Genomic DNA, 6,712 nt, shown 5'->3' with positions numbered 1-6,712 from the left:
TGTACCACATCTTCTTTATCCATTCATCTACTGATGGACACTTAGGTTCCTTGGCTATTGTAAATAGTGCTGCAAAAAACAGAGGGGTGCATTTGTCTTTTTCAAACTGGGCTACTGCATTCTTAGGGTAAATTCCTAGAAGTGGAATTCTTGGGTCAAATGGTATTTCTATTTTGAGTTTTTTGAGGAACCTCCATACTGCTTTCCACAATGGTTGAACTAATTTACATTCCCACCAGCAGTGCAGGAGGGTTCCCCTTTCTCCACAACCTCACCAACATTTGTTGTTGTCTGTCTTTTGGATGGTGGCGATCCTTACTGGTGTGAAGTGATATCTCATTGTGGTTTCAATTTGCATTTCTCTGATGACAAGCGATGTGGAGCATCTTTTCATGTGTCTGTTGGCCATCTGAATTTCTTCTGTGGAGAACTGTCTGTTCAGCTCCTCTGCCCATTTTTTAATTGGATTATTTGCTTTTTGTTTGTTGAGGTGCATGAGCTCTTTATATATTTTGGATGTCAACCCTTTATCGGATCTGTCATTTATGAATATATTCTCCCATACTGTAGGATACCTTTTTGTTCTATTGATGGTGTCCTTTGCTGTACAGAAGCTTTTCAGCTTGACATAGTCCCACTTGTTCATTTTTGCTTTTGTTTCCCTTGCCCAGGGAGATATGTTCATGAAGAAGTTGCTCATGTTTATGTCCAAGAGATTTTTGCCTATGTTTTTTCCTAAGAGTTTAATGGTTTCATGACTTACATTCAGGTCTTTGATCCATTTCGAATTTACTTTTGTGTATGGGCTTAGACAATGATCCAGTTTCATTCTCTTACATGTAGCTGTCCAGTTTTGCCAACACCAACTGTTGAAGAGGCTGTCATTTTGCCATTGTATGTCCATGGCTCCTTTATTGTATATTAATTAACTATATATGTTTGGGTTAATGTCTGGAATCTCTATTCTGTTCCACTGGTCTGTGGGACTGTTCTTGTGGCAGTACCAAATTGTCTTGATTGCTGTGGCTTTGTAGTAGAGCTTGAAGTTGGGGAGGGAGATCCCCCCACTTTATTCTTCCTTCTCAAGATTGCTTTGGCTATTTGGGGTCTTTGGTGGTTCCGTATGAAATTTTGAATTATTTGTTCCAGTTTGTTGAAGAGTGCTGCTGGTAATTTGATAGGGATTGCGTTGAATCTGTAGATTGCTTTGGGCAGGATGGCCATTTGACAATATTAATGCTTCCTAATCAAGAGCATGGGATGAGTTTCCATTTGTTAGTACCCTCTTCAATTTTTCTTAAGAGTGTCTTGTAGTTTTCATGGTATAGGTCTTTCACCTCCTTGGTTAGGTTTATTCCTAGGTATTTTATTCTTTTTGATGCAATTGTGAATGTAATTGTTTTCCTGATTTCTCTTTCTGCTAGTTCATTGTTAGTGTAAAGGAATGCAACAGATTTCTGTGCATTAATTTTGTATCCTGCAACTTTGCTGAATTCAGATATTAGTTGTAGTAGTTTTGGAGCGGAGTCTTTAGGGTTTTTTATGTACAATATCATGTCATCAGCAAATAGTGACAGTTTCACTTCTTCTTTACTAATCTGGATTCCTTATATTACTTTGTTTTGTCTAATTGCTGTGGCTCGGACCTCCAGCACTATGTTGAATAACAGTGGGGAGAGTGGGCATCCCTGTCTTGTTCCCGATCTCAGAGGAAAAGCTTTCAGCTTCTCGCTGTTAAGTATGATGTTGTCTGTGGGTTTATCATATATGGCCTTTATTATGTTGAGGTACTTGCCCTCTATACCCATTTTGTTGAGAGTTTTTATCATGAATGGATGTTGAATTTTGTCAAATGCTCTTTCAGCATCTATGGGAATGATCATGTGTTTTTTTGTCCTTCTTTTTGTTGATGTAATGGATGATCTTGATAGATTTTCAAATGTTGTACCATCCTTGCTTCCCTGGGATGAATCCCACTTGGTTGTGGTATATGATCCTTTTGATGTAGTTTTGAATTCGGTTTGCTAATATTTTGTTGAGTATTTTTGCATCTATGTTCATCAGGGATATTGGTTTGTAATTTTCTTTTATGGTGGGGTCTTTGCCTGGTTTTGGTAGTAGGGTGATGCTGGCTTCATAGAATGAGTTTGGGAGTATTCTCTCCTCTTCTATTTTTTGGAAAACTTTAAGGAGAATGGGTATTATGTCTTCACTGTATGTCTGATAAAACTCCAAGGTAAATCCATATGGCCCGGGCGTTTTGCTCTTGGGTAGTTTTTTGATTACTGCTTCAATTTTGTTGCTGGTAATTGGTCTGTTTAAATTTTCTGTTTCTTTCTGGGTCAGTCTTGGAAAGTTGTATTTTTCTAGAAAGTTGCCCATTTCTCCTAGATTTCCCAGCCTGTTAGCATATAGGTTTTCATAGTATTCTCTAATAATTCTTTGTATTTCTGTGAGATCCATCATGATTTTTCCTTTCTTGTTTCTGATTCTGTTGATGTGTGTTGACTCTCTTTTTCTCTTAATAAATCTGGCTAGGGGCTTATCTATTTTGTTTATTTTCTCAAAGAACCAGCTCTTGGTTTCATTGATTTTTTCTATTGTTTTATTCTTCTCAATTTTATTTATTTCTTCTTTGATCTTTATTATGTCCCTCCTTCTGCTGACTTTAGGCCTCATTTGTTTTTCTTTTTCCAATTTCAATAAATGTGATGTTAAACTATTCATTTGGGATTTTTCTTCCTTCTTTAAATATGCCTGGATTGCTATATACTTTCCTCTTAAGACTGTTTTCGCTGCATCCCACAGAATTTGGGGCTTTGTGTTGTTGCTGTCATTTGTCTCCATATATTGCTTGATCTCTATTTTGATTTAGTCATTGATCCATTGATTATTTAGGAGCATGTTGTTAAGCCTCCATGTGTTTGTGAGCCTTTTTGCTTTCTTGGTACAATTTATTTCTAGTTTTATACCTTTGAGGTCTGAGAAATTGGTTGGTAGAATTTCAATCTTTTTGAATTTACTGAGGCTCTTTTTGTGGCCTAGTATGTGGTCTATTCTGGAAAATGCTCCATGTGCACTTGAGAAGAATGTGTTCCTTGCTGCTTTGGGGTGTAGAGTTCTGTAGATGTCTATTAGGTCCATCTGTTCTAGTGTGTTGTTCAGTGCCTCTGTGTCCTTACTTATTTTCTGTCTGGTGGATCTGTCCTTTGGGGTGAGTGATGTGCTGAAGTCTCCCAAAATGAATGCATTGCATTCTGTTTCCTCCTTTAATTCTGTTAGTATTTGTTTCACATATGTTGGTGCTCCTGTGTTGGGTGCATATATATTTATAATGGTTATATCCTCTTGTTGGACTGAGCCCTTTATCATTATGCAATGTCCTTCTTTATCTCTTGTTACTTTCTTTGTTTTGAAGTCTATTTTGTCTGATACTAGTACTGCAATACCTGCTTTTTTCTCCCTGTTGTTTGCATGAATATCTTTTTCCATCCCTTGACTTTTAGTCTGTGCGTGTCTTTGGGTTTGAGGTGAGTCTCTTGTAAGCAGCATATAGATGGGTCTTGCTTTTTTATCCATTCTATTACTCTGCATCTTTTGATTGGTGCATTCAGTTCATTTACATTTAGGGTGACTATTGAAAGATATGTACTTATTGCCATTGCAGGCTTTAGATTTGTGGTTACCAAAGGTTCAAGGTTAGCCTCTTTACTATCTAACTGTCTAACTTAGCTCACTTACTGAGCTATTATAAACACAGTCTGATTATTCTTTGTTTCTCTCCCTTCTTATTCCTCCTCCTCCATTATTTATATGTTAGGTGTTTTTTTCTGTGCTCTTTTGTGTTTCCATTGACTGCTTTTGTGGGTAGTTGATTTTATTTTTTGCCTTTAGTTAGTATTTGGTTGGTCTTCTTTCTTTTCTGTGATTTTATTTTCTCTGGTGACATCTGTTTAGTCTTAGGAGTGCTCCCACCTAGAGCGGTCCCTCTAAAATACCCTGTACAGATGGTTTGTGGGAGGCAAATTCCCTTAACTTTTGCTTGTCTGGGAATTGTTTAATCCCGCCATCATATTTAAATGATAATCTTGCTGGATACAGTATTCTTGGTTCAAGCCCCTTCTGTTTCATTGCATTAAATATATCATGCCATTCTCTTCTGGCCTGTAAGGTTTCTGTTGAGAAGTCTGATGATAGCCTGATGGGTTTTCCTTTGTAGGTGACCTTTTTTCTCTCTCTGGCTGCCTTTAATACTCTGTCCTTGTCCTTGATCTTTGCCATTTTAGTTATTATATGTCTTGATGTTCTCCTCCTTGGGTCCCTTGTGTTTGGAATTCTGTGGGCTTCCATAGTCTGAGAGACTATTTCCTCCCGCAGTTTGGGGAAGTTTTCAGCAATTATTTCTTCAAATACACTTTCTATCCCTTTTTCCCTCTCTTCTTCTTCTGGTACCCCTATAATGCAGATATTCTTCCTTTTGGATTGGTCACACAGTTCTCTTAATATTGTTTCATTTCTGGAGATCCTTTTATCTATCTTTGCATCAGCTTCTCTGTGTTCCTGTTCTCTGGTTTGTATTCCATTAATGGCCTCTTGCATCTTGTCCATTCTGCTCTTAAGTCCTTCCAGAGATTGCTTTATTTCTGTATTCTCCCTCCCAACTTTATCTGTTAGCTCTTGCATATTTCTCTGCAGCTCCATCAGCATGGTTATGACCTTTATTTTGAATTCTTTTTCAGGAAGATTGGTTAAATCTACCTCCCCAGGCTCCTTCTTGGGGATTTTCTGGGATATTCTTGTCTGGATCAAATTCTTCTGCCTTTTCATGGTGATAGAGGTAGTCATGGGCAGTTGGCACATGTGTCAGCTGGGAGAACAAAGTTCCTTCCTGCTTGCTGGTTGCCTTCCTCTCCTGCAAGAATGGCAACCCCTAGCGGCTTGTGCTGGGCAGCTGTGCATTGATGGGGCCTCTGAGTCTGGCCCAGGTGGCTTCAGAGGAGGCTCTGGGTGGTTGCTGTGGGCGCGGCCACTCTCAGGCTGCTCCCTTGCTGTGGTGCGGCCACGCCAGAGGGGGGATTGATGGGAAGCTGTTTATCACCGTGAGGGGCCTCCGAGCTGCACTGCCACCCAGGGGGTTAGGGCGCCCGGAGTTCCTGAGGATTCCCAGCTACTGGGCTGAGTGTGCTGGGACACTTCTATCCAGCTGTGAGGCTCCTGTCCTTTTAAGACTTTCAAAACGCACTCGCTTTTCTTTTGTCCCAGGGGCACTGGCTGTGGGGACCCGCTCGCAGGTTTCACTGTTCTGTTTCCCTAGTACCCAGCACACCACACACTGTGTGTCTGTGTTTCTGGTGTGGATGACTAGGGCTGGGTATTTAGGGCTCTGCTCCCTCTACCTCCCTGCTCCGACTCCTCTCCTCCAGCCGGGAGCTGGTGTGGGGGGGTGCTCGGGTCCCGCCTGGCCGTGGCTTGTATCTTACCCCCTTCGTGAGGTGCTGAGTTCTCTCAGATGTAGATGTAGCCTGGCTGTTGTGCTGTATTTGCTGGTCTCTCTTTTAGGAAGAGTTGTATTTGTTGTATTTTCAAAGATATATATGGTTTTGGGAGGATATTTCTGTTGCTCTACTCACACCACCATCTTGGTTCCACCCTCAGGATGTCTATTTTATATCTGTCTATTGATCTATATGTGTCTATTTTTATGCCAATGCCATACTGTTTTAACTACTAAAGCTTAGTAATATATTCTGAAATCAGGAAATGTGATGTCTCCAGCTTTGTTCCTTTGTCTTCAAGATTGCTTTGGCTGTTCAGGGTCTATAGTGTTTCTGTACATATTTTGGTTTTTCTTTGGAATTGAAATTTTGATAGGGATTGCACTATATCTGTAGATTGCTTTGGGTGATATAGATGCTATGACAATACTAATTCTTCTAATAAATGAGCACAGAACATTTAGAATATCTTTCTAAACATTTTAGAATATTTATTCTGAAATAGTTTATTTCAAAAATTTTAAGTAGAGGGAAAATGAGTAAAATTATCTAGATCACTTTATCTTCTTTTATTTAATTTAGCTTTGTTTTTAAATAAGGACACTGGGTTGAAAATGATTACAGGAACCAGGGGTGATTGGGATGCAGGCCCCTCTGTCGCCCAACTGCATAGCCTGGCCTCAGTGTCACACCCAACTCCCCTGCCTCTGTCTGTAGTTCCTGCTGACCAAAGGGGACATGGGGCTCCAGGGGCCACCCCAGCTCTGAGAAGTGACAGACTCCTCACAGTTGGACGGTATGTCAGGCAGGAGCTCCTGGCCTTCACAGTGTGGGGCCAGGGCTCAGGGGTTCTGCCCAGGTTGGTGTGGAAGCCCTTGTGTGGCTCTGGGGTGCTCCCATGCTGGTGCCTTCCCACCCAAGCCTCTGAGTTCCTGTACAGCCTGCTGTAACTTAGCAGAGACCAGGGCCAACTGGAGCAGGGAATGCGGTGCCTTGGTGGTCTCTCCTCTGGGGAACCAACATCTTGGTGATCAGCTCTTCAAGGCCACCACTAGGATAAGACTCTGAGATATGCAGGCCCACTCTGCTGGCCACGAGAGCTGGGCTGAGTGGACTTCTGGCCACCTGTCCTCATCCATAATACCCCAGAGGGCCCTGAGATCACACATGTGGAGGGACCCCTATGGAATCAAAGGGCAGGACCTAAAACAGGCCCT

Source organism: Manis javanica, chromosome 3 (assembly GCF_040802235.1).
Source record: "Manis javanica isolate MJ-LG chromosome 3, MJ_LKY, whole genome shotgun sequence".
Taxonomy (NCBI): Eukaryota; Metazoa; Chordata; class Mammalia; order Pholidota; family Manidae; genus Manis; species Manis javanica.
The sequence above is the reverse complement of the archived record's forward strand: the minus strand, read 5'-3'. Positions refer to the sequence as shown.